Raw genomic sequence first — 21,388 nt, 5'->3', positions numbered from 1 at the left:
GAGCCAGGCAGACCTCATGCATTTATTCAGCAAATATTTGCTGAGCACTTTCTGTGTGTCAGGCACTGTGCTCAGACCAGTGAATACAGCAGCTAACAAAATAAATACAATTCCCTCGCTTAGAGACAAGGAGGAGGGAAGCAGGCAATAAAATACATGCATAATAAATAAGTAAATTATATAGCAAGATAGTGTGTTGAAGACAAAAAGTGCTTTGGAGAGAAGAATGGACCCAGACATGCAGGGAGAGGTTGGGATTTTACAAGGATGGTGATGATGCGTGGCATTGACATAGGGATGTCCGATGCGACTCTATGGAAGTGAGGCCTTGTTCTCTGCCATATCTGGTTTTTCTATTTCCTTTCTGCATGATGCTGGGAAAGCCTTCTTATTTCTCTAAGTCTCTGTTTCATGATCTGTAAAATGGGAAGAGTGGACCCACTTCACAGAGTTGTCTGTTCACATAACAAGTTATTTTGGGCATACGACTTTTTTTGGTTTATTTTGAGAGAGAGAGAGAGAGAGAGAGCCTAAGTGGACGAGGGGCAGAGAGAAAGGAAGAGGGAGGATTCTAGGCAGGCTCCAAGTTGTCACTGCAGAGCCCAACGCGGGGCTCGATCTCACGAACCGCGAGATCATGACTGAGCCGAAGTCGGACGCTTCACCGACTGAGCCACCCAGGCACCCCCAACTACCAACTTTCACAGGATGAACATGAATTTCCTACAGGGTGAACTTGAATCATCCTTTTCATTCTCTATCTTGTTCTTGACCTTTCTCCATTGAGTCCAACGTCTCTGACAACATGGTAAAGAAACAGACAACGTTTTCCAGTACTTTTGAATTGGACATAGAAGGAAACCAAAGGCGTTTTCTTGGTCGAAAAGGAATCTGGTTCTCTCGAGGATCACTTAATGAATGGCAGTCTGAGAAAGGCAGAGAAGAGAGAGCGTTCCCCAAACTGCTGACTCAGGGACCTGTCCATCTCTGCGAGGGTTTCCTGATTTACAACACCACATGCCAAGGAGACCACAAGAAAAGTACACTAACCAGGGAATGCACCAAGGAAAGCCGACTCCCTTCTACCCTCAGAGAAGAAGGATTTATACAGGAACTTGCTAAAAATAACTCCAGGGTGCTGATGCATAGGGGCACTTGTACCCCAATGTTTATAGCAGCACTCTCAACAATAGCCAAATTATGGAAAGAGCCTAAATGTCCATCAACTGATGAATGGATAAAGAAATTGTGGTTTATATACACAATGGAGTACTACATGGCAATGAGAAAGAACGAAATATGGCCCTTTGTAGCAACGTGGATGGAACTGGAGAGTGTGATGCTAAGTGAAATAAGCCATACAGAGAAAGACAGATACCATATGTTTTCACTCTTATGTGGATCCTGAGAAACTTAACAGAAGACCATGGGGGAGGGGAAAGGGGAAAAAAAGTTGGAGAGGGAGGAGGCAAACCATAAGAGACACTTAAACACTGAGAATAAACTGAGGGTTGACGGGAGGTGGGAGGGAGGGGAAAGTGGGTGATGGGCATTGACGAGGGCGCCTGTTGGGATGAGCACTGGGTGTTGTATGGAAACCAATTTGACAATAAATTTCATATTAAATAAATAAATAATAAAAAGAAAAATAACTCCAGGGGTGACAGGCTGCATTGCACCAGCCACCTCTCAATTACCACCGGCGGACGCATCCTGGAACACGGGCAAAGTGAAGAAGGCGAAACCCAGCAATCCTTCCTATTTAGTCTTGGGGTTCAGTGCAAAGGCTTGGGAATTTCCGGCAGACTTGAGTCTGAAACTTGTTTGGATCACTTCCTGCTGCGTGACCTTGGGCAAGTCCTTTCCCCTCTCCGAGCCTCAGATTCCTTACCTTGACAGTGGAGATAGTTACATACCCTCCCCCTGGCATGTATGGTAAGGATTAAATGAAATACGTAGCACTTAGCACAGTGCCCGCAACATGGTGAGCGCCTCCCGCATCCCTGTGAGTGCACTTACTGTTATCGAGATGAAGGAGACCATATTTCTACTTCTTAATGAGTGTGCTGTGAAGATTAATACTAAAGTGAGTCAGAATCCCTGTATTAAATGTGAGAGATGTAGTGGGGAAAGCTGCTGGCTGAGAAACTGAGTTCTCACTCTGTATTTACTTGCTGTTCAGCCGTGGGGGTTTTAAGCTTCTCTGAGACTCAGCGCCTCAAAGGTCACATAAAAAAAATGGTAGCACAGGGTGTAAGACACCAACCCGAGGTTCAAGTCCCGGCTCTGAATTTTCTGTCTGTTTGGCACATCTGACTGAGCCTTGGTTTCCTGATCTGTAAAATGGGGATGATGATAACAGCACCAGCTTCCCAGTGAAGATGAACCAAAAAAAAAAAAAAAGTACCCAGAATACGTGCAATACTAATTCTTAGCTTCTTTAATTATATAAACGTGCTTATGTTGTTGTTGTTGTTATTGGTATATCATTAAATGATTATATCGCAGGCTCTACCTTGCTTCGAGAAGCCAGGAGCAGCAGCAGGGATGGAAGAAAACCAAAAATTTGTCCCTAGTATGCCACACGTAGGGAGCTGAGAATCACATGTTGGCCACCCACACCCCAAGATTCTGCCTCCCTCAAATGCCCGGTGCTCCTCTCCCCTCCAAAAGCAACCAAGACTGCTGAGAAAGTTGTAACAATGTAAATGTCTCCTTTCCGGAGTTCCGCAGTTCAAATTCTAAGAGAAGGCAAAGCTCCTATATCAGCATTAATTAAACTGCCAGCTAGTAACAGTCCCATTTGTCAACCAATAAATCTAATTCCTATCTGGTTGGCAGGAATCCTTAAGCCACATAAACCCAGGCCAGAATTTTATGTGAGCCTAAAGAACTCCTGAAAGCTTCTAGGGTCTTTTCCTCTCCCCACCCATCTCGCAGTATCGAGAAGGTCTACTCTGCGTGTTAATGGGAGAAATAGCTTCCCTCGGCACTTTCCCCATCTGTCTTAATTTTTTAAATTATACTTTTATTAAACCCTTAAGGAAAATGGACTTGCAGAGTCCTCATTATAACAGGGAACTATGCAGTGCATAAAACAGAGAGATGAATTTTTTTTTGAAAGCTACCCTCCCAATTTGCCTTAATGAATTCTCCCTCCGCTGCTATATTACAGAGAGTGTGCAAATAAATAGAGCACTTTGTGAGTGGTGGATGGGCAAATGGATATTTAAGCAGTCGATAATAGTTCTTGCAGCCTCCAACTGGGATCTTTCTTCCTAGGAACTCAAAGCATTTGGTGCATTACGGCACAGCCCTCTCTCCCTGGAGACTAACTGTACGCCAGGGTGGGAAGTTAACTCATCCCTGGAACCCATCATGGAGGGAGAATGGCTCCCATGCAACAAGCCTCAGAGGAAGCTGTGGGAATGTGCTTTCTAGAAGAATACACAATGTTTACTGAGCACCTACTCTAACCAGGCATGGCTCTCGGCTCTGGTAAACTGTTTCCACCTCCACATGCCTCCTTGACAGAATTATACATCCATGCTCTTTGCCCCTGTGACTTGTAGGTGGCGTCTACTTCCTCCTTCCACTGTTGTTTGGTCATGTGACTTGTGTTGGCCAATGAGATGCGGGAGAGGGTGATAGCGTCCCTGCTAGAGGTAGTGATCGTTGTAAACTGAGCTTCAGGAGGTGTCACGACCTCTTGCCCTCCTGACATCACCATTATAATAAGGGCACACCCCCAGAAAGCTGCTGGTCCCAGAAAGAGACACACAGAGCAGACACACAGCCTAGAGTTACACCCAACTGAACTTGATCGAACTTTAGCCCATCTGCAGACACAGAAGTGAAAAAAACACGTGTTTGTTATTGTAAGTCATTAAGAAGTGGGAGTTATTTGTTTCACAGCATTTTTGCACCCGTGGCTGACCAAGAGATCAAGTGTGCCTCAGGAGCAAGCACTTGGGAAACTTTTAAACAATATTGATGCCTAGGCCTGTCCTAGAGATTCTGACTCAGTTGATCTGAGGTGACCTAGGACCAACAGGGGCAAGAAATCATTATAGCTCTGATTGTTAGAGATTTAGCATCCAAGGTGGAATCCCACAGAGACCAAAGTGGATTGGGCGTGACGTTCGCGAGATTTAAGTTTCAGGACCCCTCACCTGAATGGACCTGCCAGATAAATATGTACTTTTATACCGCATATTTATTCATACTTTTGTGGGTTAAAAAAAAAAGTCACCCCAAATACACAAGCTTCAGTCCCCAAGTCGTGATCTGACCCTCTTGGGGCCTTAGGCCAAAGTTCACCAAGACTTTAGGTCCACCAGATGAATCTGCGTGTGTCCTGCAAAGTCTGCAGGCAGCTATGTTTCCCCCACATTCTACCTGCCTTCCCAAGGAGGAAGTTATAGATGTGTGGCCAAAGAACCCTGGAGTGGAGCCAGGCATCTACCTGCTGACCTCAGATGAGGCTGCGCTTCTGAAAGCCTTGATTTCCTCATCTGTACGACGGACACAAGAACAGCGTGCATACAAGGGTAGTGAGGATACAAGCCAATGGCTCCGTGTAGAGCTGGACGTTTAACAGAGGCAGTATGCAGTGATTCAGCACTTGGCCTCTGGAGGCAGAACTCCCAGATTCAAATCCTGCCTGTGCCACTGACCTGCTGCGTGACTTTGCAGGTTTCCCAACATTTCCAAGCCACAGTCTCCTTGGCTGTGAAATGGGACTGATGTAGTAAGGCCATCATGGAGTCAATCACTCTGCAGATTAATCAAAAGGACTAGCCAACTCCTTCTTGCAGAGTTGGGCGTTTGTAAATGGGCATTGTTATTATTTTTGCAAACACAGATGCTGGCTCTGTTCTGAAGTATGTAGGGAAGATACCAGAATGCCACTGTCAGGATGATGCGGAAGAACCCCATGACCCTGGAGCTGAGTTTTGCCACCAGCCCACCCAGGGCTCAAACCACAGCCTCGGATTGCAGCGCAGACACAGCCTACCCCCCACAGAGCCAGCCTGCCATGGGCCACCAAGCCTGTTTCCTTCTGCAGAGACCTGGCAGCCACGTTCACCAGTTCTCAATTCGTTCCCGTATCATTTCCCCTAATATCTCCCTGGGGGCTGATTGATGGCGACAGGCGACAATCTATAGCTGTGTGACAGAATGTTTACTACCAGCCCTCTAGGAAATGATTACTTCGAGGTAATTTTGAACCTCCAGACTATGATGCAGTGTCTCATATATTAAACTGCAGCAAGCAGTGTATAAAAGTATTACAAGGAGACCTTGTATTTCACAGCTTACTGGGGAAGGAGCACACAGGGGCAAATTGGTTTCAGGGGAAGGCAAGCAGAGGACTCAAAATCTTTGCATCCAACACTGTGGAAGAAACAGAAGACTAAGCTTCAGGTCTACATGGCCAAGGGCAATGCCCATTTTATGCCCCTGGGCTGCTCCAGGGGAGAGTCTACGACCAGTGCCACTGAGGCCCCAGACACTGTAATTCTTACTATCAAGCCTTCAGGCCCCTGCTATAGCTGCCTCCAGAAACTGGCTGGATTTCTTCCGCCTCTCCCACAACCATTACCAATAATGAATTCCTGGGGATGTCTCCTTCTTCACAAATCTCTCTTCTATAAGAACGTTTCCAAAACATTAGCTATATAGACCAATGAAACAAAATAGAGTCCACAGATAGACTTAGAGTTGTATAACCACACAATTTATAACGAGGGTTCACTGGAAGCAGAGGGGAGAAGGGATGTTTTCAAATGCTGGTAAGGGTTCAACTGGATATGGGTATCCGTATGGAAAAGAAAATTTCTTCTTGAACCCTACCTCACACCATACCCAAAAATTAATTCCAGATGGATTATACAGCTAAATGTGTAAAGTAAAAGAATGAAACATTTAGGGAAAAACAAGAGAATGTCCTCATGACCTTGGGGTAGGCAAAGATTTCTTAAACAGTTCACATTAAGAGTTAACTGAGGCAAATACCAATAAATTGGACTACAACTACATCTTTTGATAGTAATCAAAACATTCCATGAAGGGAATAAAAGATGGCCAGTAGAATGGGAATGGATATTTGCAAATTCAAAATAAACTTCTATCCAAAATATAAAAAGACAGTGGACCCTTGAACAAGACGTGTTTGAACAGCACGGGGGTCCACTTCTATGTGGATTTTTCAATAAATAGGATTAGAAATGTATTTTCTCTTTCTTATGATTTTCTTAATAACACTTTATTTTTCTCTAGCTTGCTTTATTGTAAGAATACAGCCTATGATACACATAACATACAAAATATGTGTTAGTCGACTCTTTATGTCATTGGTAAGGCTTCCACTCAACAGTAGCTATTAGTAGTTAAGCTTTGGGGAAGTCAAAAGTTATACATAGATTTTCAATTGGGCAGGGAGTCAGTGCCCCTAACCTCTGCACTGTTCGAGGGTAGTTTCTACAACTTAGTTAGAGAAAAGACAGATGACCCCAAAGAAAAATGGGCAAAAGTCATGAACAGGAAGTTCACAAATGGTGATATCCAACTGGCCAAAAGATACATGAAAAGGTTCTTAGACACCAAGGAAATACAAATCAAAACTATAATGTAATCTCTCCCTCTTACCATAACAGGCTAAAATTAAAAAGACAGGGAGGAGTCAAGGTGGCAGAATAGCATGGAAGTTTTTTGTGTATCTCACGTCCATGAAATACAGCCAGACCAACACTAAACCATCCTGCACACCTAGAAAACTGATCGGAGGATTAACACAACAATCTGCACAACCTGAACCACAGAATTCAGCAGGTACGCGGCGCAGAGAGGTGAACTTGGGGAGCGAGAAGCCGTGGAAAGGGAGGTGCTTTTGCGGGCTGGTGGAGAGAGGACAGAGATGGGGGAGGCAGGGGCGGAATACGGGAAAAGCACCCCTCCCCAAAAGCAGCTGGAGAGAAAGTGGAAAATTGGAAACAGCCGCAGGGACTAAACTAAAAAGGGAGAAGGGAGAGGGCCAAAACTCCACTAAGACTATAAACGAGGGGAATGCAAAGGCTGCAACTCCGCAGCTCGATACCTGGTAGTGCTCTGGTGGGAAGGGCGAATCCCCAGGAACAGAGTGGGGTCCGGGAGGTTCTCGGGCCACTCGGTGAAAAGCTGCTGGTTCCACTGCTGGAAGGACATTTGGTAGAGACTGTTGAAGCCACCTGGTTCCCGCAGATCCCAGAGAATGGCCACATTTGCTGGTGCTGGAACAAGGTCATTAAGGGGGAATCCTGGTGCCAGATGTGTGTTGTGATTCTCCATAATCCCAAAACACTGCTGCTACACTATCTCGTGAACTTTTTCTAGGGCAGGCTGGCACCTGGCCGCAGTCTCGAGGCACCGGCAGCAGCAGGCTCCAGCAGGCGTTCCTGGGTGCAGCCGACATTCGGCCATTGCTCATTCGGCCACTGCTCGGTGAGACCCTCCCACAGAGGGGTGGAACAGGTCAAAGTCGCACTCCTTCAGAAGTAAGGGGCCAGGGAAAACAGCCGCATCGGAGACAAAACTCGGGAGAGAGGTACTCCCTGGGGCCTGGTCACGGACAGTGAAAAAGCGAGGAGTGGACAAAAGCTGAAGACAGAGGACGGGTGCCCGATTGCTGATGGGGGAGAACAGAGTTCCGATACTAGAGACTGGGTAGCTGGGTGACGCCATTTTCACCGCTCCCGCGCATACGCACCTACGAACGCCAAACACTCCACCCCAGTAGGCTAGCAGCGCCATCTAGTGGAGAACGGAGCCGTTCACTGAGCCCCGCCCAGCTGAGCCAACCTCACTCTTTAAGAACACAAGTCTCACCACCTACTTAGTTTATGGACTATAAAACACTTCATAGTCTGACTTCTATGGGAAAAGGAAGTAACTTCAGTCCTATTTCAATCTGTTAGGAGGTCCATCTATTCAATTTTTTTTTCCCTTTCACTTCTTTTTCTTGAATACAAAAAGAGAAGAAATTCATTTTTATTTTCAATTTTTATTAAAAATATTTTTCTTTAATTTTTTTACTCTATTTTTTACTTTTGTGTAAATTTTTTCAAATTCTATTTTACTTTAGTCTACTTCAGTAGAAAATTTTCAAATTTTCAAACAATCTCCTTTTTCTTTCTCTTTTTTGGTTCTTTTTTGTTTCTTGAATGCAGAAAGAAAAACTTCATTTTTACTTTCAATTTCTATTAAAATATTTTTATTTAATTTTTTTACTATAGTTTTGCTTCTACGTAAATTTTTTCAAATTCTATTTTACTTCCATCATTTTATTTTAGTCTACTACAGTGTATTCACTTTTTCAAATTTTCAAACGATGTCTTTTTTTTCCTTTTTTTCCTCTTTTTTGTTTCTTTTCTTTTTCTTGAATACAGAAAGAGAAAAAATTCATTTTTATTTTTAATTTTTATTAAAAATATTTTTCTTTAATTTTTTTTCTAATATATTCTTTACCTTTGTGTAAATTTTTTCAAATTCTATTTTACTCCCATCATCTCATTTTAGTCTACTTCAGTGTATTCATTTTTTTCAAATTCTCAAACGATTTCCTTTTTTTCTTTCCCCCCTTTTTTTCTCTAATCTGTCAAACCACTTTCAACACCCAGACCAAAACACACCTAGGATCTAGCATCATTTATTCTATTTATGTGTGTGTGTGTTTAATTTTTTAATTTTAATACTTTTTAAATTTTAATGTTTTTTTAATTTTAATTTTTCTACCTCATTAATTCCTTTTCTCCCTTCAAAATGACAAAAGGAAGGAATTCATCCCAAAAGAAAGAGCACGAAGAAACGACACCCAGGGACTTAACCAACACTGATACAAGCAAGATGTCTGACCCAGAATTTAGAATCACGATAATAAGAATACTAGCTGGAGTCGAAAATAGATTAGAATCCCTTTCTGCAGAGATAAAAGAAGTAAAAACTAGTCAGAATGAAATTTAAAATGCTATAACTGGGCTGCAATCACGTATGGATGCCTCAGCGGCAAGGATGGATGAGGCAGAACAGAGAATCAGCGATATAGAGGACAAACTTATAGAGAATAATGAAGCAGAAAAAAAAAGAGGGAGATTAAGGCAAAAGAGCATGATTTGAGAATTAGAGAAATCAGTGACTCATTAAAAAGGAACAACATCAGAATCATAGGGGTCCCAGAAGAGGAAGAAATAGGGGTAGAAGGGTTATGTGAGCAAATCATAGCGGAAAACTTTCCTAACCTGGGAAAGACACAGACATCAACATCCAGGAAGCACAGAGGACCCCCATTAGATTCAACAAAAACCGACCATCAACAAGGCATATCATAGTCAAATTCACAAAATACTCAGGCAGGGAGAGAATCATGAAAGCAGCAAGGGAAAAAAAGTCCCTAACCTACAAAGGAAGACAGATCAGGTTTGCAGCAGACCTATCCACAGAAACTTGGCAGGCCAGAAAGGAGTGATGGGATATATTCAGTGTGCCGAATCAGAAAAATATGCAGCCAAGAATTCTTTAACCAGCAAGGCTTTCATTCAAAATAGAAGGAGAGATAAAAAGTTTCCCAGACAAACAAAAATTAAAGGAGTTTGTGACCACTAAACCAGCCCTGCAAGAAATTTTAAGGGGGACTTTCTGAGGGGAGAAAAGATGAAAAAAAATTATTTATTTCTATATATAGAAAGAAAGAAATACCAAAAGCAACAAAGATTAGAAAGGACCAGAGAACCCCACCAGAAACTCCAACTCTACAAGCAGCATAATGGCAATAAACTCACATCTTTCAGTACTCACTCTAAACATCAATGGATTCAATGCTCCAATCAAAAGACATAGGGTAACAGAATGGAAAAGGAAACAAGATCTATCTATATGCTGTTTACAAGAGACCGATTGAAAATAAGGGGATGGAGAACCATCTATCATGCTAATGGTCAACAAATGAAAGCCAGAGTAGCCATACTTATATCAGACAATCTAGACTTTATTTTTAAAATAAAGACTGTATCAAGAGATGCAGAAGGGCATTATATCATAATCAAGGGCTCTATCCACCAAGAAGACCTAACAATTGTAAACATTTATGCACCAAATGTGAGAGCACCCAAATATATAAGTCAATTAATCACAAACATAAAGAAACTCATCAGTAGTAATACCATAATAGTAGGAGACTTCAACACCCCACTCACAACAATGGACATCTAATCAAAAAATCAACAAGGAATCAATGGCTCTGATTGACACACTGGACCAGATGGACTTAACAGATATATTCAGAACATTGCAGCAGAATATACATTCTTCTCCAGTGCACACAGAACGTTCTCCAGAATAGACCATATACTGGGACACAAATCATCCCTAAGTAAGTACAAAAAGATCGAGATCATGCCGTGCATATTTTCAGACCACAATGCTATGAAACTCGAAATCAACCACAAGAAAAAATTTGGAAACGTAACAAATACTTGGAGACTGAAGAATGAATGGGCTAACCAAGAAGTTAAAGAGGAAATTAAAAAGTATATGGAAGCCCATGAAAATGATAACACCACAACCCAAAATCTCTGGGACGCAGCAAAGGCAGTCATAAGAGGAAAGTATATAGCAATCCAGGCCTTCCTAAAGAAGGCAGAAAGATCTCAGATACACAACCTAACCTTACAGCTTAAGGAGCTGGAAAACGAACAGCAAATAAAACCCAAAACCAGCAGAAGACAGGAAATAATAAAGATTAGAGCAGAAATTAATTCTATCGAATTAAAAAAACAGTAGAACACATCAGTGAAACTAGGAGCTGGTTCTTTGAAAGAATTAACAAAATTGATAAACCCCTAGCCAGTTTGGTCAAAAAGAAAAAGGAAAGGACCCAAATAAATAAAATCAAGAATGACAGAGGAGAGATCACAACCAACACTGCAGAAATAAAAACAATAATAAGAGAATATTATGAGCAATTATATGCCAATAAAATGGGCAATCTGGAAGAAATGGACAAATTCCTAGAAATATATACACTACCAAAACTGAAACAGGAAGAAATAGAAAATTTGAACAGACCCATAACCAGTAAGGAAATCGAATTAGTAATCAAAAACCTGCCAAAAAACAAGAGTCCAGGGCCAGATGGCTTTCCAGGGGAATTCTACCAAACATTTAAGGAAGAGTTAACACCTATTCTCTTGAAGCTGTTCCAAAACATAGAAATGGAAGGAAAACTTCCAAACTCTTTCTATGAAGCCTATGAAGCATTACCTTGATTCCAAAACCAGAGACCCCACTAAAAAGGAGAACCATAGACCAATTTCCCCGATGAACACAGATGCAAAAATCCTCAACGAGATACTAGCCAATCGGATCCAACAATACATTAAAAAAAATTATTCACCATGACCAAGTGGGATTTATACCTGAGATGCAGGGCTGGTTCAATATCCACAAAACAATTAACGTGATTCATCACATCAATAAAAGAAAGGACAAGAACCATATGATCTTCTCAATACATGCAGAGAAAGCATTTGACAAGATACAGAATCCTTTCTTGATAAAAACTCTCAAGAAAGTAGGGATAGAAGGAGCATACCTCGAGATCATAAAAGCCATATATGAATGACCCAATGCTAATATCATCCTCAATGGGGAAAAACTGAGAGCTTTCCCCCTAAGGTCAAGAACAAGACAGGGATGTCCACTCTCACCACTGTTATTCAACATAGTATTGGAAATCTTAGCCTCTTCAATCAGACAACACAAAGAAATAAAAGGCATCCAAATTGGCCGGTAGGAGGTCAAACTTTCACTCTTCACAGATGACATGATACTCTATATGGAAAACCCAAAAGAGTCCACCAAAAAACTGCTAGAATTGATTCACGAATTCAGCAGAGTTGCAGGATATAAAATCAATGCACAGAAATCGGTTGCATTCCTATACACCAACAATGAAGCAACAGAAACAGAAATCAAGCAATCGATCCCATTTACAGTTGCACCAAAACCCATAAAATGCCTAGGAATAAATCTAACCAAAGAGGTGAAAAATCTATAGACTGAAAACTATAGTAAGCTTATGAAAAAAATTGAAGAAGACACAAAAAAATGGAAAAAGATTCGATGCTCCTGGATAGGAAGAACAAATATTGTTAAAATGTCAATACTACACAAAGCAATCTACATATTCAATGCAATCCCTATCAAAATAACACCAGAATTCTTCACAGAGCTAGAACAAATAATCCTAAAATTTGTACAGAACCAGATAAGACCCCAAATAGCCAAAGCAATCTTGAAAAAGAAAACCAAAACAGGAGCATCACAATCCCAGACTTCAAACTATACTACAAAGCTGTAATCATCAAGACAGTATGGTACTGGCACAAGAACAGACACTCAGATCAATGGAACAGAATAGAGAACCCAGAAATGGACCCACAAACATATGGCCAACTACTCTTTGACAAAGCAGGAAAGAATATCCAATGGAATAAAGACAGTCTCTTCAGCAAGTGGTGCTGGGAAAACTGGACAGCGACATGCAGAAAAATGAACATGGACCACTTTCTTACACCATACACAAAAACAAACTCAAAATGGGTGAAAGACCTTAATGTAAGACAGGAAGCCATCAAAATCCTCAAGGAGAAAGCAGGCAAAAACCTCTTTGACCTTAGCCACAGCAACTTCTTACTCAACACGTCTCCAGAGGCAAGGGAAACAAAAGCAAAAACGAACTACTGGGACCTCATCAAAACAAAAAGCTTCTGCACAGTGAAGGAAACAATCAGCAAAACTAAAAGGCAACTGACAGAATGGGAGAAGATATTTGCAAACGACATATCAGATAAAGGGTTACTATCCAAAATCTGTAAAGAACTTATCAAACTCAACACCCAAAAAACAAATAATGCAGTGAAGAAATGGGCAAAAGACGTAAATAGACACTTCTCCAAAGAAGACATCCAGATGGCCCAACTGACACATGAAAAAATGCTCAACGTCACTCATCATCAGGGAAATACAAATCAAAACCACAACGAGATACCACCTCACACCTGTCAGAATGGCTAACATTAACAACTCAGGCAACAACAGATGTTGGTGGGGATGCAGAGCAAGAGGATCTCTTTTGCACTGCGAACTGGTGGGAATGCAAACTGGTGCAGCCACTCTGGAAAACAGTATGGAGGTTCCTCAAAAAACGAAAAATAGAACTACCCTACGACCCAGCAATTGCACTACTAGGTATTTATCCACAGGATACAGGTGTGCTGTTTCAAAGGGACACATGCACCCCCATGTTTATAGCAGCTCTATTGACAATAGCCAAAGTATAGAAAGAGCCCAAATGTCCATCGGTGGATGAATGGATAAAGAAGATGTGGTATATATATACAATGGAGTATTACTCGGCAGTCAAAAAGAATGAAATCCTGCCATTTGCAACTACGTGGATGGAACTGGAGGGTATTATGCTAAGCGAAATTAGTCAGAGAAAGACAAATATCATATGACTTCACTCATTTAAGGACTTTAAGAGACAAAACAGGTGAACATAAGGGAAGGGAAACAAAAATAATATAAAAACAGGGAGGGGGACAAAACAGAAAAGACTCAGAAATATGGAAAACAAACTGAGGGTTGCTGGAGGGGTTGTAGGAGGGGGAATGGGCTAAATGGGTAAGGGGCACTAAGGAATCTACTCCTGAAATCATTGTGGCACTATATGCTAACTAATTTGGATGCAAATTTTAAAAAATAAAAAATAAAATTAAAAACAAAAAATAAAAATAATTAAATTAAAAAGACAGACAACACCAAGCATCTGAGCAATCGAAAACTCTCATATATTATTGGTGGCAGTGTAACTTGATATAAACCTTCGTAAGTTGATTTCACCGTATCCAGCAAGGCCAATCGCACACATACGCCACGACTCAGCAATTCTACTCAAAGGAAATGCACACGTCTGGTCACCAACAAAGATGTGTAAGCATGTTCATAGAAGCCCTACTTGTATTAGCTGAAAACCAGAAACAATCCAAATGTCCCTCAACAGCTGAGTGAATGAATTGTCACACAGCGAAGCACTACACTGAAATAAGATTGAATGATTTACAACTACATGTGACAACACGGATGAAGCCCACAAAGTGTTGAATGAAAGAAGACAGACACAGTTTATGTATTCTTTATATAATTTCATTCGATTCTATCTATATTCCACCCCACTTACATTTCCATTAATCCCTTTCATAGAAACTCCATGAATGTCTCTCTAGATACAACTTTGCCTGATTCCATTTATCCGAAGTTCAAACATGAGCAAAACTAGCCTGTGCTTTTAGAGGTGTGGACAGCAGATACCCCTGGGGAATTAAAAGGGGAAGGGGGCTCAGAAGGGTCTCCAGGGGAGCTGGCAACATTCTATTTTGTGTTTTATGCCTGGATACAGGAAAATAGTTGGTTTGTAAATATTTAATAAAGGGCATAATTACGCTGTGTGTGATTTTCTATATGTATGTTATTCTTTTTTTAAAGTTTATTTATTTTGAAAGAGAGAGAGAGAGAGAGAGAGCGCGCGCATCAGCAGGGAAGAGGCAGAGAGAGGGGAGAGAGAATCCCAAGCGGGCTCTGTGCTCTCAGCCTGCAGCTGGAGGCGGGGCTTGAGGTCATGAACTCCACTGTGAGATCATGATCTGAGCTGAAACCAAGAGTTTGACAACTCAACTGACTGAGCCACCCAGGTGCCCCCCCCATGTGATTCTTGCATAGGAAATTTACAAGGACATAAACAATCCCAGTCTTCCAAGACTGAGTCCCGGGGTTGAGTCACATGCTCGCAAGTGAATTTTTCAGTCTTTCTTTGAGTAAGCAGGACTCTTAAGGGAAAATGCCCCCACTGAGGATAGAACATTATAATGATGCTCACTGGCCAAAAGGGTGTCAAAAAATATCCACTAGCGCAGATGGAGGGGGAGGGGAGAAGGGCTTCCACTCTTGAGTGCCAAGCCCGGTGCTGAGTACCTGTGTACGCGTCTCTTCATTCAGGCTTCACCTCTGCTCATGAAGCAAGTTCTGTAGCACTCCATGAGGCAGGTACTGCTGAGGCAACGGACACAGGGAGGGGGCCAGACACACAGGCATGTCTCAGTGGCTCCAAACCCACGCCCCCAACCTGCACGGGTAGCCGATGGCACATGGCAGCTGCATCCTGGGTAGAAATGGCTGTGGTTCCAGAGCCCTGGGTCTCCGTGAACCCCTAGCAGGGATGTGGGGACCGCAGCTGGCCAGAAAAGGCTGGGCTTCTCAGCAGGCATGCACACCCTGCCCTCCTGCTCAGCATCATCTGTGCCTTTAATTGGCACGATCCTCTCCACAACAAGGAGAATGTTTACCGTGTTAACCAGGCAAACTGTTAATTAAGACAGCGGTACCTTCGGGGGATTTTAATTTAGGGTAGGCACCAACCGGGATAAAGAAGACATTCAAACCATGAGATTTGTGCTGTTTCTACACCCAACTGGCTACCACGTGGGATTTAATAAAGATGACGTCTGCTTTCTGATTATGAGTTCCAAGCGCCTGCGAACGAAGCCGTCACCGTCTCGGAAGTGTTCGGAGTCTGCAGCTGGGCGCTAATAAGTTAAGTAAGGGAGGATCTGGGAGGCAATGAAGGGCGAGAGGAAAGTTGCCTGGTTCGAATCCCAGCTCCATCACGTAGTGGCTATAATAAGTGACTCAACCTCTCTGAGCTTCGGGTCCCTCATCTATAAAATTAAGACAATGTGCCCAGCTAACAGGGCTTTTGAGATTATTAAATTAGAAGATATATATGTATGTGTACACCCACATTTTATATATGCACATATACATATAGATATACACGTCTTACTGGGCACAGTCCTGTGGTTTGTCTGTCCTGGGTTTGGCTCTGGGAAACTGACCTAGATGTTGTAAAGACCTTGACTTCAGGGATGCCTGGGTGGTTCAGTCCGTTAAGTGTCTGACTCTTGGTTTCAGCTCAGGTCCTGATCTCACGGTTTCTTGAGTTCAAGCCCCGCATCAGGTTCTGTGCCAGGAGCTCAAAGCCCGCTTGGGGTTTTCGCTCTCCCACTCTCTCTGTCCACCCCCTCCCCCACTCATGCTGTCTCTGTCTCTCTAAAAATAAACAAATAAACTTAAAAAAAAAAAAAAACCAACACCTTGACTTCAGACAAATTATGTAAGCTGCCCAGGGGCACAGAGCTGTAAGGTTTGGTAGTTGGCCAAGGTGAGGTTGGGTCCCCACTGTATCTGACTTCCGAGTCCTTCCTTCTTCACTGGACTCTATTCCAGGTGGGAGCTGAATTTAGACCTCCCAGCACCAGCCCAGAAGCTCAGATCAGAGTAATTTGCATGCAGGGCCCAGGTGGGCATAAGGCAGGAATCCCTGTGGTTTCAAAGCGGGTTGCCTTCACACGGTTGGTTCCCATGAGACTTTCCACGCTGGCTGCCGTTCTTGGCCAAGGATGAGATAGATTGTGGATTTCACAGCATCTGAAGGGTCCATTAAGGGTTGAGGCACAAGAAAAGGTAAAAAGATGTCAGAATTATTAGAGCCTCTGAAAACCACTGCAAGGGCTCCCCTCGGTGCAATCATTCCCTTCCCACGTTCCCAGTGAGTGATGAAATGACCAGAAGAGACTGGGCCAAAGCGTTCAAATGCTGGATTCCAAAATAAAGAAGCCTGGAGCCCTCTAATGTCCACATTCCCGCTGCTTGAGGTGCATTCTTGCCTATCTGGGCCCTGGCTTCTCTGTATGACTTGATTCTACCCATGTGGCTCGGGAATCAGACATAGATTCAAGTTCATCTATAAACCCTAGGGAGTCAAAAAAAACCAGATGAGCTTTTATCCTAATCACTGATCTAGTTGTTGTTAAACTGCACCCATGGTCTTGTACTAATATGTTACATATACGGTGGTGAGGTGTCTATTATAAAATATGGAGAAAATGTAAAAGAAAGAGGTGGAAGGTAGTTACTAACAGAGAGTGTAATACCTTCTTACCACACCCTGTACATACAGTCAACATTCTCGGTGCCTGATCCCCTCCCTTTTCCATGTGGAATGCCCATCACAGAAGAGCTGCTCTCTCCTCTAAAAGATTGTCCTTGGCCAACAGCAGCTGCCTCGTTTGGAAGTGGACATTGCCCATCACTGTAGGGTCAGGCGGCTGATAGAGGTATACAGAAGGTCAACACCCTGTGGTGCAATTCACCTTCTAGAGCTCCCAGTTGGATCAAGCTGAAGCTCGACTCCAGAGCTGAGACCACACCTTTGGGTAGCGTTTTCCTTCGACTCCATCTTGCTTCCCTTACTCCCTCATAGGTTCCTCCTAAGTGCACTCCCTGAAGAAGTCCCATGCATCCAAATCCTTGCCTCAAGCTCTGCTTCCAGGGAAATTGAACTAAGAAATTGTTACATCATGAAACGTGACTCAGAATAGAGCTTCCAAACAGATACAGTAGAAAATAAACAGTAGGAGTTCTCATACCTTCTTATGCAAAACAAAAGTGGTTCTTATACCTTCTTCCCTTGGCCGGGAGGATCAGCATCCGTCGCCCCCAGTTTGCGGATGCCCCGCTTCAGAGACCAGCTTATGGTAAACTGAGTCTTTGCAGGGTTTGAGGCAGAGGAGAGACTGGGTCAGATCTGTGATTGAAAAAGCGGTTCTGATTGCCCAGTGGAGAGTGGAATGGAATGGGGGCCAGGCTGGAAGCAGGTACAGAGCAGGGATGAGGTGGTTTCAGGCATCCAAGCAAAAACTGGAGGCAGCTCGGCCTGAGGTGGTGGAGGAAAGGAGAGAAGTGGCCGATGGGAAAAGATGTAAGGGGTGGGATCCCCAGCACGTGACAGCTGAGTGACCGCCAGGGGACAAGAGAGGAGGAGGAAGGAAAGAGTGATGCCCGCTGTCTCGTGTGAACCAAGGACTGTGCTATGTCCACTGAGACAGGAGCCTTGAGAAGGAGCAGGCACGTGGGGGCAAAAGACAAGTTTCATTGTGGACACCACCACCGCCACCATCCCAGCCGCCTTCTCTTTTCTTGCAAAGAACCAGGAGTTCAGAGAAGCACATACATTCTCCATCATGGGGGTAAATCCTAGGGCACAAAGCACAACGCATACTCGAGAAGGCTGCAAGACAAGACTCAGTTTACTTTGTGGGCCATTTGTTGAGCACTGGCTGTAAACAAAGCCCTTTGCTGGGCCTTTGCAGACACAAGAGGCTGGGCCTTTGCCCACAGGGCAGACCTTCTGGAAGCTCCCAGTCCCAAGGCAGAGACAAACACACTCAGAAACGCCTCTAACGGACTTCACTGAGAACTCAGCGGGCTTTGGAGCCAGACCTAAATGGGGTCCAATCCTGGCTCTTCAATTTAACTGGTGGCTCATCTCGGGGGTATAATTTCATCTCTCTGAGCCTCAGTTTCCTTGCCTATAGAAGGAGCATGAAAACAGTGGTACCTGCCTCATGGGCTGTCGCTAGAACAGCAAGAGCAATAACTAGCACTTACTGAGGCTCGAAAGATCTAGCACTATGTACCTGGCACATAGTAGATGCTTACTAAATATTAGTTGAATGAATTGATGGAGCACTTACCATATTTGCCAGATGCTGGGGAAATCGGTATTCGATACATGATGCTATTTTTTAATGATTCTTGTTGTTTCTTACTTTTGAATTTTCTTAACAACTCTGTGAGACAGGCATGGCCACCCTCCCTATTTTTAGGAGAGAAAAACCACGATCCTGGGACTTTTACTTCATCATCTAAGGTCACATTGCCAGTAAATGATAGAAGAGGATCCCAACACAGGCCACCAAAGTCCAGAAACTGTGTTGTTATCCCAAATATTATTAATCATTTGATGCATGTAAATCCCAGAGCCACAGTTCTCCCTCTATTCCAGAAGCTTCTCCAAGGCAGGCTTGGCCATCTGGATTCTTTCCAGTAGGTAATATGGAGCCCTCCTCCGAAGGATGGGATCAGAGGCCTGACATGGGCACGTGTGTGATTTAGGGAGATAATTCTGGCTCCCATGATGGGTTGGAACTAGGTTGAGGCCAGTGAGCCACAAAATTCAAGGAGAGGCCAAAAACAAACAAATAAACAAACAAAACGAAAACCTACACACACACCAAAAAAAAAAACCCAGCTCAGTTAATCGAGCTAAAGATGAGTCAGTATTACTGATATATCCTTTTGTCTCAGGCTCCAGAAGTCTCAGCAAAGCACTGTTACTAACCCTGTCTTTATTTAAAATGTTGATATTTTGCTCATCATAGCTTTTTTGCAGTAATTATAAATTACGGCATTAAAATATTATTGTTCTTGATTGCTGAGTTTTTCGGTGCCCCTTTAGCTTTGTGCCCATCTCCAGGCCCCTCGCCCACAGCTGGTTTACTCACATTTCCTCAAAGCAAGACTGTTCAGATCTCAGTTTTTACATCTGCAAAGTGGGAATCATAACACCTACCTCTCACAATTGCCGTGAGTGCGGGATGAAATTGTACAAGTAACACGCCTTTCTTTGTGAATGATGAATTGTGTGACTTCCAGGGGGTGCTGTCTGTTCTCATGCCTCAAGTTTACCCCAGCGGTGTGCTTAGCAGAACTGTGATCCAGGATTTTCCTTTTTTTCTTTTTAATTTTTTTAATACTTTTTTTTTTTACTTTTGAGAGAGAGACAGATAGAATGTGAGTGGGGGAGGGGCAGAAAGAGCCGGAGACACAGAATCCAAAGCAGGCTCCAGGCTCCGCACCGTCAGCACAGAGCCCGATGCGGTACTCCAACTCACAAACCACGAGAACATGACCTGATCCGAGGTCAGAGGCTTAACCAACTGAGCCACCCAGGTGCCTCCAGGACTTTCCTTCTAAACCTCAGTCCTTCGTCACACTGTTCCCCATCCTATTCTCTCCTCCGCCACCTTCTGCCCCCACCACCCACCTAGTAAAGACACTCATACAGAAGGACTTATTCGTAAAGAAGTTCTAGGGCCAGAAATATCCTCCAAGAATTCGCTGCGGGAAAAAAAAAAAAAAGCGTTCTTGTTTTTGGCAAAATCCATTCTGAACCAGGCAGTTGAAAACAAACACGGCTCCTTCCCTGGTGTCGGAAAACCATACATTGTGTTTGGAGGCCTCCTGGAGAGGGCGGAAATATTCTTTCTCTCGGGGGAAATGAAACTCAGCTTCACGCACTGCAGATGGGACTGTTTCCAGCCCCACATTCAGGACATTTGCTATTCTGATTGTATAAGCCTGAGTCAGGTACACACGCTGGGGCTTCTGAATATATTTACAAGGAAATCAGCATAATGCACAGTTAATATTCAGAATGTGATTAATCCAAAAGCCCCACTCCATATTACAATTACATCCACTGCTCCCCTGCGCGGGCCGGGTTTTGCTGAAATGCATATGGAGTCGATTGGAGCGCCAGATTTATGGAGGCTTCCGAAAGTCTGGCGCTCCGACAGTAATAAGTTCTATTCCTATTATGTGGTGGGCAATAAAAAATCTGATATTTATTCTGCTGGATTTTGAGAAACTCTTGGAAATATTCTCGACTGCTGGAACACAGCGACATATTTCACAAACAAATGTCCGCGCTGTGGTTTGGCTGTTTAGAGGGGGACTGTTAGACAGGAAGACAGGAACTTGGTTCTGTCCACCCTGGAAGGCATAGGCTGTGTGACTTTGGGCAAGACCCTCAGACCTCTCTGAGCCTCTTTTTCTCCATCTGTGAAATGGGAACAGCAATGGCAACCACCATGAGTGTGCACGTGCTCAGGTCAGTGCCTGCTACGTAGTGAGAAACTGACAGATTTTTTTGTAACAGATGATTTTAAAAGATGAAATGCAATTCACAAACAAATAAATGGATCAAAGGTAATTTCTTTCAACTCCTGAAGGCACTTACTTATTAGAACAGTGTGTCCTCAAAATGTGGCAAACAGGGGCACCTGGAGGGCTCAGGTGGCTAAGCATCCGACCGCAGCTCAGGTCCTGATCTCATGGTTCGTGGGTTCGAGCCCCACATCGGGCTCTGTGCTGTCCGTGCACAGCCTGCTTCAGATCCTCTGTCTCCCTCGATCCCTGCCCCTCCCCCGCGCATGGTATCTCTCTCTCTCTCAAAAGTAAAATAAACATTAAAAAATGTGGTAACCGTACCACTGGGTGAGGGGAATATAGGGAATGATTTTTCATTGTACCTGGATAGTGATTTTTATTTTTATTTAAAAAATTTTTTCAATGTTTATTTATTTTGAGAGAGAGGGAGAGACAGAGAACAAGA

Source organism: Acinonyx jubatus, chromosome D3, assembly GCF_027475565.1.
Source record: "Acinonyx jubatus isolate Ajub_Pintada_27869175 chromosome D3, VMU_Ajub_asm_v1.0, whole genome shotgun sequence".
NCBI classification, from domain to species: domain Eukaryota; kingdom Metazoa; phylum Chordata; class Mammalia; order Carnivora; family Felidae; genus Acinonyx; species Acinonyx jubatus.
Note: the sequence above shows the minus strand (reverse complement) of the source record.